The 10,147-nt window shown below is 35.3% G+C and overlaps 1 pseudogene; it reads left to right on the forward strand.

Annotated features, from left to right (window-relative positions):
• Nucleotides 1–944: 944 nt before the first annotated feature.
• LOC120187379 lies at nucleotides 945–6,756 on the forward strand (annotated as a pseudogene).
• Nucleotides 6,757–10,147: the final 3,391 nt, after the last annotated feature.

A 10,147-nucleotide genomic window follows, 5' to 3' on the forward strand; every position in this document is an offset into this window, starting at 1 on the left:
AATTGGCAAACTTGACCCAGGAACAAGGTCAATTTGATGGTGAATATCCCTCATAGGTGGTAGCCCAGGAGGAAGATCCTCTGGCATCAAGTTAGAGAATTATGCTAGCAGCCGCTGCACTTCTACTGGTAAATCTGCATCCACGTCTACTGCATTGTTCTCGTAAGGTAGTAAGGCATATACCACGTCGTCATGCTCAATCTCATCTAAAAACCTGGACATAGAAAGCAGAGTAGTTATTATGGGTTACTGGGGTAGGAGTGAGTCCTTCCGCCGGGTGCCAACACAATCTTTTTTCCCTTGATGCTAAGGGAATATGTATTCTTCTGTCCATCATGAATGACACTACGATCATACTGCCAGGGTCGACCCAACAATATATGACACGCATCCATAGACACAACATCACACCAGGCATTATCAAAATATTTTCTACCAATTGAAAAAGACACGAGACATCGCCTATCAACTGTTACCTCACTGCTTTTATTTAGCCATGATAGCTTGTATGGCTTAGGATGACGATCCGTCTTCAACTGCAATTTCTGGACAACCTCCTCGGACACTACATTCTCACAACTGCCGCTGTCAATGATCATTTTGCAGACTTTATCTGCAACTGTGTAGGTCGTGTGAAAAATATTGGTTCTCAACCAATCGTCCCCTGAATCGCCCTTGGGAGTAAGTAGACTCTTGCGAATGACCAGAGTCTCATGACCATCTCCATACAGCACATCATCAGTCTCATCATCGTCATACACGGGTTCGCCAATCTCCTCAGTCTCGTCTTCCGCGTTTTCCTCAATCAACAAATATTTGCCCTTTTGACTAGCAGGCTTCCTGCAATCAGTCGCCCCATGCCCTTGTTCACCACAACGAAAACATCTAATAGTAGGGTTTGAATCACCCTGCGGTGGCTGTTGAGCAGGACGAGAATCCTGAGGATGAACTGGTCGACTGTTGTGATCGTTCCTAATCACTGGTCTCTTGTTTTGCTGTTTTTCAACAGCAAGTACACGCTGGTAAGCTTCCGAAACACTCAACAGTTAATGAAGGCTGAGGACATCTTGTAAGGGCTGGCGTAAACCCCCCCAAATACTGCGCCACCATTTGCTCCTCCGTCTCAGATAAATCGTTCCGGGCGACCAATTGGTAAAACTCCTCCGTGTAATCATCGACTGATCGTACGCCCTACCTCAACGTATGAAGTCGCTGAAATAAGGTTTGCGTGTAGCCGAAGGGAAGGAAGTGACCTTTCATCTTCTTCTTCATCTTCTCCCAATCAATGATCTTGGCCTTGCCCTGTCTTTCTCGTGAACGTCGCAACTGTTCCCACCACGCAGATGCTCTGCCCTTGAGTTTGATGGCGATCAGTTTCACTTTTACATGATCAGGGACTTCCTTATATTCAAAAATACGCTCTACTTCATTAATCCAATCCACGAATCCCTCGGCCTGTAACGTACCAAAAAACTCAGAGAGATCGACCCAAAAATCGAGGTCTCAATGACGCTCTTCCCGACCACGGTGTTCCCGGAATAGAGTACGATTGTGATATGGGTTTTCGAAAACGGAATTGGTATCGTGATCAGAGGCCTCACGATCCTCTAAATCCTGCGCCGCCAGGCGCTGGGTTAATTCTGCTACTTGCCTCTGTAAATCCGCAATCATCACATCTTGAACATTACGATCACGGCGTTGGGCTTCCTCATTCGGAACCTACTCACGACGACCACGACCTCCAGCCATTGAAACTGGTGAAATTTCCCAGGAAGATGTTGAAGCTCTAATACCAACTGACACCAGAAAAAATAGTGATTATCCTGCAAGCGCTCCAACAGATTATTCATAAGAGAAAATTCGCCCAAAAAAATCCAAAGAAAAAAAGTCTCTAGGGTTTAATAAAATATTATCAAATCAAAACAATGCCACAATCAGTCCACAAGCCGGACTGTTATAGCCAAAGATCGTCTTTATTCGAATTTTTCCAAAAATAGCAAAATCCCGAAAATCACTCTAAATTGAAATTCGAAATAAAATAAGCAATCTCCAAAAAATATGGCCTAAATCGGATTTAAATTGACTTCCTAATTGACAATCGAAATATTACCATAAATAGTAAAAAATATCTAATTCTAGTGATTCGAAGGAGAAAACGGCATAATTTGAGGTTGAAAAAAGGCCATATTGAGCATAGCTCAATGTGGAGAGCGTGCGCGTTGAAAAGAGCTTTTCGGATTGGGGTCTTATGCGCGATTCTGACATCTGTAGCCAAAGTTATGGCCAAAATACTGAAACATACTCAAAACGACCCCAATGAGGAACATGTCACAATCAATTCCCGCCTTTGCGCTGATCTGCCAATTCATGGTATCTCAGCACCATCAAGGTGCAATCTGACAGCTCAGCATCATCTGTCTCGGATCCCCCTGCATAACTCTCTTAACCACTTGTCGGCTAATATTTGGTCATCGTCCATGGAGCAAAAAATCAATAGTCTTATATCTCCAGATCCTTTCAACTAAGGACTCCTACGGTGCTCTAACGAGAAGGGCTGGTGGAGCTGGCTAAGTAGATGTGCAACAAGTTTCCTGGGGATAGTTATAACTCTTTGTCTGAGGGCTACTATCAAATCTTAAAAGAAGGTTGCCTCATCGACCCCCACATCCCTGTGTATCTCAAACACTGAATCTGGGACAAATTCGTAATAAGTATCACCCACTAGAGAAGCTATACTCTCATCCCTACCCTTGTGACTTAGAGCAGTGCTATTTTCCATGTCATAACTCTGAAATTTAGGCAATAACAAGGAGTTATTATCGCTATTCTAGGCACAACAATAATCTTGACTCCCTAGAGACATGTATACTTATAGACGCTTACCAACTCTAATTCACGAGTCTTAGGATTGACTTAACCTGATGCTCTGATACCACTACATGTAACACCCTAATCTGATACGACTTGAGGTTGACTGATTAGAATGTCACACGGACCACCATAGTGGCTAACCAAAAATTTTCTTAAAAAGTTTTGTAAAACATCATTCAAATATCATTAAGTAAAACACAAAATCAAATATAAATAGTTTAGTTCACAACGGGGAGCTCCTAAAATTAATATATCAAAATATTACAGTCGAGTATTTGAAAATAAAGTTATGACTCAAGTAAAACAAGGTTTATGATTAATATATTCCCTCTAAAGGATAAGACTCAAGACGTGCTCGAACTGTCTAAAACATATGTTGCACGATAGGCTCCTTGAATGCTCCTCCTAAAGACTTATGTACATAAACAAAATATAAAGACTAAGCTCACTAGCCTAGTGTCACACTAACAACTAAATCGTACTAAAAGTGTTTATTAAATGCTCATGCTAACGAATACAAATAAATAAGTGAGTATACTCGTATATTGTACATTATATTAGGGTAGACATCATGGTGTGGTCGGAGGGTTATACATCTCGGGACTCAAACCCCTCTAGTTTACCAAGGGTGAGACCCAAAAATTTTACATCGAACACAACACCCAACTTACCCACCCCTTGCGAGTGTTTGGTCCTCGCGCCCTAGTTAGACTCAAAGTTCCTCGCACACTTGCTAAAGTATATTCAGATATTTTATACATCAAAACTATCATTATCTTTTAAAGTAACTTGGGTGTCCTGATCGTTTCCCGAGCATTAACCAATGCTAGTTTTATGTCTTCATAGCTGATATTTTTTCTAGTTGTAATTGCATATTAATGGAATTCTCACTTGTTTATTTTGGTGTTTTAGTTCCATTGAGTCCCTTTATATTATTCTAAATCTCTTGGGTTTCTGCCCAATAATGTACGATGGTATCAATATTAATCCCATAGTATCGGTATTGACCCACGAGTATCGATATTATACGGTTATTACATGCTAAAACGAAATGGTAGTATCAGTATTCCTGGACAAGTATCAATACTCCCAAGCTAGGGTATCGATATTATATGGGGTATCAATACCAAATTTTGCTTCGATGATTTGAAAAATACATCGATATATAGATACTCCTACTAGGAGTATCAGTACTCAACCCTATCGATCCCATGAGTACTAATGCTAAAATACCCTACGATAATCTGCTAAGTGTGTTCATCGATACTGCCCTACAAGTATCGAAACCCGACTAGTAGTATCGATACTCTTTGGATGATATGATACTTCTCTACTCAAAACTTCCTTATTTTAAGCTAGTTGATGAACATAATCGATATTGTTCTTCTAGTACCGATACCTAAACCCAGAAATACACTATTTGGGTGCGAAAATGACTCCCTAATCTACCCCAAGCACCCTAATGAGCTTCCCAATTGTTCTTAAAGTTTTATGTATGAAAGAAATAGTCATAATAGGTCTTTAAACATGTTAAAAACCAAAAGCTTGAATCTATCATGGATGTTCATTCATGTTTTACAGCTCAATACTCACTAGCTAGACTATTCTAATGGCTCACAAATGGTATGAAAGAGTTGTGAATGTGTTACCTTAGTTTCCTAGCTGTTGGAAATGTTCTCAAATCAACCGATGGTCAATTTCTCATTTCTTTTTTCCTTGAAGCTTTCTCCCACATCTTTCACTAATCAAAGTAAAGCTAAATGAGTTACTAACTGATCTAAAGGCTAAAAAATTTAGAAATATGATTTCAAACCTCTAAAATGGTTTGGGAGCAAAAGGAACCCTAAAATCCAAACCCACTTTAACCCCCACCTAAGGATTTCAATGACAAAATCTTACAATATGAGGCTTGGATGAAAGCTTAGGATGTTGAGATTTCATTTCTTACGTTAGAAATTCCGAAATGTGATTGAGAGCCTACAAGTTTCCACATTTGCACTATGTTTGATAGAGTAATAACTATGAGAATGGAGAAGATGAAGGTAGGGGACAAGGAAAACTACAATTGGGGGGAAAAGGGGGTAGTTTAGCCAAATTACATCACCCTCATTAAACAAAATCAACCTTTGGTTGAAAAATTGGTATAATTCCCCTTTTAGTCTTTCATCTTCCAGTTAGACATTAAAATTGCCCTATTTTCTACCATTTGGGCCTAACACAAGCCAAAAATCATTCTTAATAGGTCCAAGTTTTTTCTATAGGTCTAATGGGTCGATCCTCTCAAGTTAGCCCACAACTATTAACCTGAGATTTGGGGTGTTACAATATTAATGAAAAATATCATGTGTTTGTTGTGGCATGTTTAATATTAAGTTAATCCGCATCATGAATTGTTACTGAGAAAAACGATAGAGTGACAAAAAAGTCAATGTATAAAGTTCAGTGAATAAATTTAAAAAATTTGAAAGTTTAATGAGTAAAATAGGAGAGTGTAAAGTTCAATGAGAAATTCTATAATTTTCCCATATAAAGCATTAAAAGACAACTCTTCCCTCACTTCACCGGAATATCTATATGATATACACACTTGTCTTTTTGTCTGGTGTCTCTTTACTCTAGTTCCTTAAATTATAGTTGAAATTTTGAATTGGTCTTTATATTTTATTAGCTTTTAAGAAAATTTTAAATTATTAGTTTCATTTTAATGAAGTATTCCCCCCCTCCCAACATTCTATTAATTTCTTTATTGATATTAGTTGGTCACTCATGTATATGTGATAACAAAAAATATTTGTGTTTTTGTTTTTTATTTTTGTACTATTTTATTCTTTTATTCATAATTCATAATTTTTCCCCATAAAAATACAAATAAATACTATTACCGTAATTTTTAAACCTGTAGTAAATTATAAAATTATTTTTTCTTTTTTTAAATTTTTCTTTATATAATAAAAAATAACTTATATGCTAATTTAAATTATTAATCTTAAAGAATAATTTATTAAAGTATGTTATGTATATATTATATAAATTATTTTTATTTTCTTCTCAATCTTACCTTTTTCCTTTTGATGAAGAAATAATTTATTAAGAAATATAATTTTTTTAATCTCATTACTTAATTAAAAACACTATTTCATCTTTTTACGATCGAATTAATTCAAATAAAATTTATACTAACTAATATAAACATTATCCATTTCTCTGTATTTACATATAAACGCGGTTTTCATTGTGTGGAATGATTCCATTGCCAACATGGTAAACCCCACGTCTTTAAAGAATCTCTCGACCACAACTCCATCTCATTCAATTGAATTTATTGAAGAACCTCTCTTCTATCTTCATCTTCTTGTTGTTATTAATCGATATGGCGATGAAGACTGGTAGCTGTGTCCATCAGGAGACCAACTGAAGCAACTCAAGACATATTCACCCGGTTCGACATAGATTCCGACGGCAGCCTCACCGCTCGAGCTGGCGCTCTCTTGCGCTCCTTGGGCCTCAAGCCCAGCGGCGACCAGATCCACATTTTGCTAGCCGATATGGATGCTAACGGCAATGGTTTTAGTGGAGTTCGAAGAACTGGTGAGCGTCATCATGCCGGATCTCACGCACCAGATCTGATCAACCAGGCTCAGTTGTCGGTGGTTTGCAAAGCATTCGATCGGGATGGGAAGGGTATATCACGGCGGCTGAGCTTGCGGGAACCATGGCTAAGTTGGGCCATCCGTTGACGTCCGTGAACTTTCCGAGATGATGAGAGAAGCCGATTCGAATGGGGATGGCGTATTGAGCTTCAATGGTTCGCGAATATTGGCCAGATCGGCTGCCGATTTTCTGGGCTTAAACTCAAACCTTCAGTTAACTAATTCCTATGGTTAGTTGGGTGTTGTTTATGTGAAATGTGATATTTTATTAGGTATTGGAATTAACATAGTTAGATAATAATTATGATTTCATTCATTTATTTTATTTCCTGTTTGTTTTCCATCGATCATTTGTCTTTAACTTGAATGAATTTATATTTCATTGATCATCGAAAGAAACGCAATCCAGTATGCTGCAAGTATTAATAAGTAATTTTAATTTCTTCATTCATCACAAATTTTTATAAACGGTGGTAAACTAAGGCATGTACTCCATGCATTATATTGGGACTTAGATATGTAGTCATCGAAGAAGATTTGAGAACGATTGATCATCAGTAAATTGAACCGATACTTTGGATAAATTAAATTGCATTTGTTAAAAATGTTTTTCCACAAATCAAAATTATTGAAATTTGTTTAACCTTGTAGAAATGTAGTATAATTAAACTATTTTATGTCTTACAAATATGTTAGATAATGTTTATTATATATTTATTAGTGATTTTACATCTAACAGATAAATCGAGGGATAGTAAGTACGGCAATAATCCCTTAAAAATTTTAAATTATATATATTTTAGATATTTTCTTTGTACTTTTGCTTGAAAATTTGTTAGAAAATATCGCCAAACAAAATATCATTACAAATCAAGAGAAAGAACAGTTTACTCTGTCTTGAGATGTATCCGAAATAATAATTCGAGACGAAATCAAACGTGGGAAAATAAAAAAGAAGTTAAACTTCTTAAAACCAAATAAAAATATGGAAATAAAAATACTCCTTTATTTATATCTTATGATCGAAAACAGTTGAGGCATGTCTTACACAATTTCCTTAAAACAGATTTTCGACCACTCCTTTGGTGCTTGATTCGTTGGTCCCTGTCTCTCAAGATACAACAATTAGATGGTCAGTTAGAGTAGCACAACAGTTGAGATAACGAATTATAATTGCCTTCGACTATCACCGAAAAACTAGTGGAAGAGAACTTTTTCAAGATAAGAGAAGTTATTGATATCTCAGATGAAAATTTGTTTGTCAAAACTATGTTTAACCTAGCAGTTAACACAATATTTATAGAGGATTCAAGAGATTTAATCCAACCAGATATATTTAATATTCAACTTTAAACAGATAATAATATCTTTTAATTTGAAATATTCAAAACATAAACTCCTTTTATCATTCAAAATTAAAATATATATTTTAATTTGAAATATACAAAATATATAGTTATCTTTAATATTCAAAGTTAAAAAAGATAACAAATACATTTTTAAATTGACATATTTAAAAAGTAATTATCCTACTAATATTCAAATTAAAATTATCTTTTAATTTGCAATAGTCAAAAGAAATATGAATTTAATATAAAATTAAATCCATCAATTAAATTCACTCTTTTTCTAAATGTAACACCCCATACCGGGTAACGCAGAACCACTTGGGGTACTTGAGTGTACATTAGAACCCGAACTTTGTCGAACAAAAAAAAAAAACCCTAAACATGTATACTATGCGAAAGCAAAGACAAATTTAATCATATATCATGCGACGCATGGCGATGGAAAACAACAACAATTAATAGCACTCAACAATCAATACATCGCAAGATATACATTATTACCAAGCAGAGATAAATCGATAATTCACATCGTCGAATTAAATCTAGAAATACCAAATTAAGTTTATCGATATTCATTATTGATCCTTAATTATTCTCATGCAAAATCTCAGCTTAATTGGACATCGTTTAAGGAGCTCAATTTAGGGACTAAAATGTAAACTTTTCAAAAATGAAAAAAACCATAAATATGAAATTGAGGTTCATTATGCAATTATTATCATTATAGAGTCATAGAGAAATATCAACAAAATCTAAGCTAAAACTAATTTAATTGCAAAATCATGTTTTCTAAACCAAATTGAATATGTTTTAAAGTTCAGGACCAAGGACTTAGGGAACACTTTAAATCTTTAATGAATGAAATTTTACCAATTTTAATCGAAAAAAAACAATGAAGGGATCAATCTTTTGCAAAATAGTCGGTTTAGGATCATCCTGCAGGGGAGGGATCGATCCTTTGCTTGAAGAGATTGATCCTTTTGAACAAGGGATCAATCCGTTTTCTAGAAAATGCACATTGCATACTAACATGCATGAATATGCATCCAATTGGTCATGTAATCGTTCCTAGGGGCTACGAGCATGCTTGGACACCCATTAATCATTTAAAACATGTCATAATACATATGTAGAATACTTCATTACATCATTTAACATAACATAGTATTTAGCATCCAAAGTCAATTTTGCATAGAAATAAACTTAACACAAGTTACTTAACCATTTTGTGTATTATTGGTCGTTCATGCATCCTAAGGGCCTAACATGTTGCGTTCACTTAATGTCACATGTCTAAATGGTCAAAACACTTATTTAAGGCATATAACAACATTTGATCACTTAAGGAATACTTTAACATATTTCATAACTTGCATTTCAACATCAATAAACATCATTTCACTAATTAATCAGAATCAAGTGCAACGTTGGTCATTATATGTCCTTATGAACTAACAAGTGTCACAAGAACAAATCAACTTAAAGCTCAATTAAGGATCCCATATTGCCTCAAGATAAAACTAAGGTTAAAAATAACTTTACAAAAGCTCTCCCATGTTTTGATCACCATCAAGTACCTTTCCCCTCAAGATTTCAAATCGACAAGTAGATATTTGAAAAATATATTAAACAACGAGTGTGATCTATAAAGCTCAGTGAATGACTAAACATTCAAATATGATGTATATGCCAAGGCTAAAGGAAAGCATACCTAAATGCCATGAAACCTTACTTGTTTTTACCTCAATGATCATACCATAATGTCATGCTTTAATGTTCACTTAATACATCATAAATGCACACAAATCCAGATTATTAACATGCTTTACATCATCATACCTTGCAGCAAATCACATGCACGCATACAATTACCTTTTCGGTAAAGTCACATACAATACATACATTGTTTCCATTTAAGATCAATGGCCTTTTTTTTCATAACATAACTTATTCATTAAATAAACCGACTCCATAAAACTTCCCTATATTTATGGACTCACTCAGGTCTAAAACCACGTATTTCAGAGAAAAGCTCTACGCACCAACCTTATCTTGTAATCTTCTCGGATGATAGCTCAACGCACCAATCTTACCATGTATAACCCTTTGTTCACACACATATAGAAAACCATAGAGTACTCTTTACTTGGAATGCCTTTCATATCCAAAGGTACCATTAAGATTAAAAAGCCAATTAATCCAAGTTCACCAAGAGTAGTTATCAAATGATGCATAGCTTATACACTTAATCACTTTCAAAATACACTATGAAACATT

The sequence above is a fragment of the Hibiscus syriacus genome, unplaced genomic scaffold (genome assembly GCF_006381635.1).
Source record: "Hibiscus syriacus cultivar Baekdansim isolate YM2019G1 unplaced genomic scaffold, ASM638163v2 tig00113725_pilon, whole genome shotgun sequence".
Taxonomy (NCBI): domain Eukaryota; kingdom Viridiplantae; phylum Streptophyta; class Magnoliopsida; order Malvales; family Malvaceae; genus Hibiscus; species Hibiscus syriacus.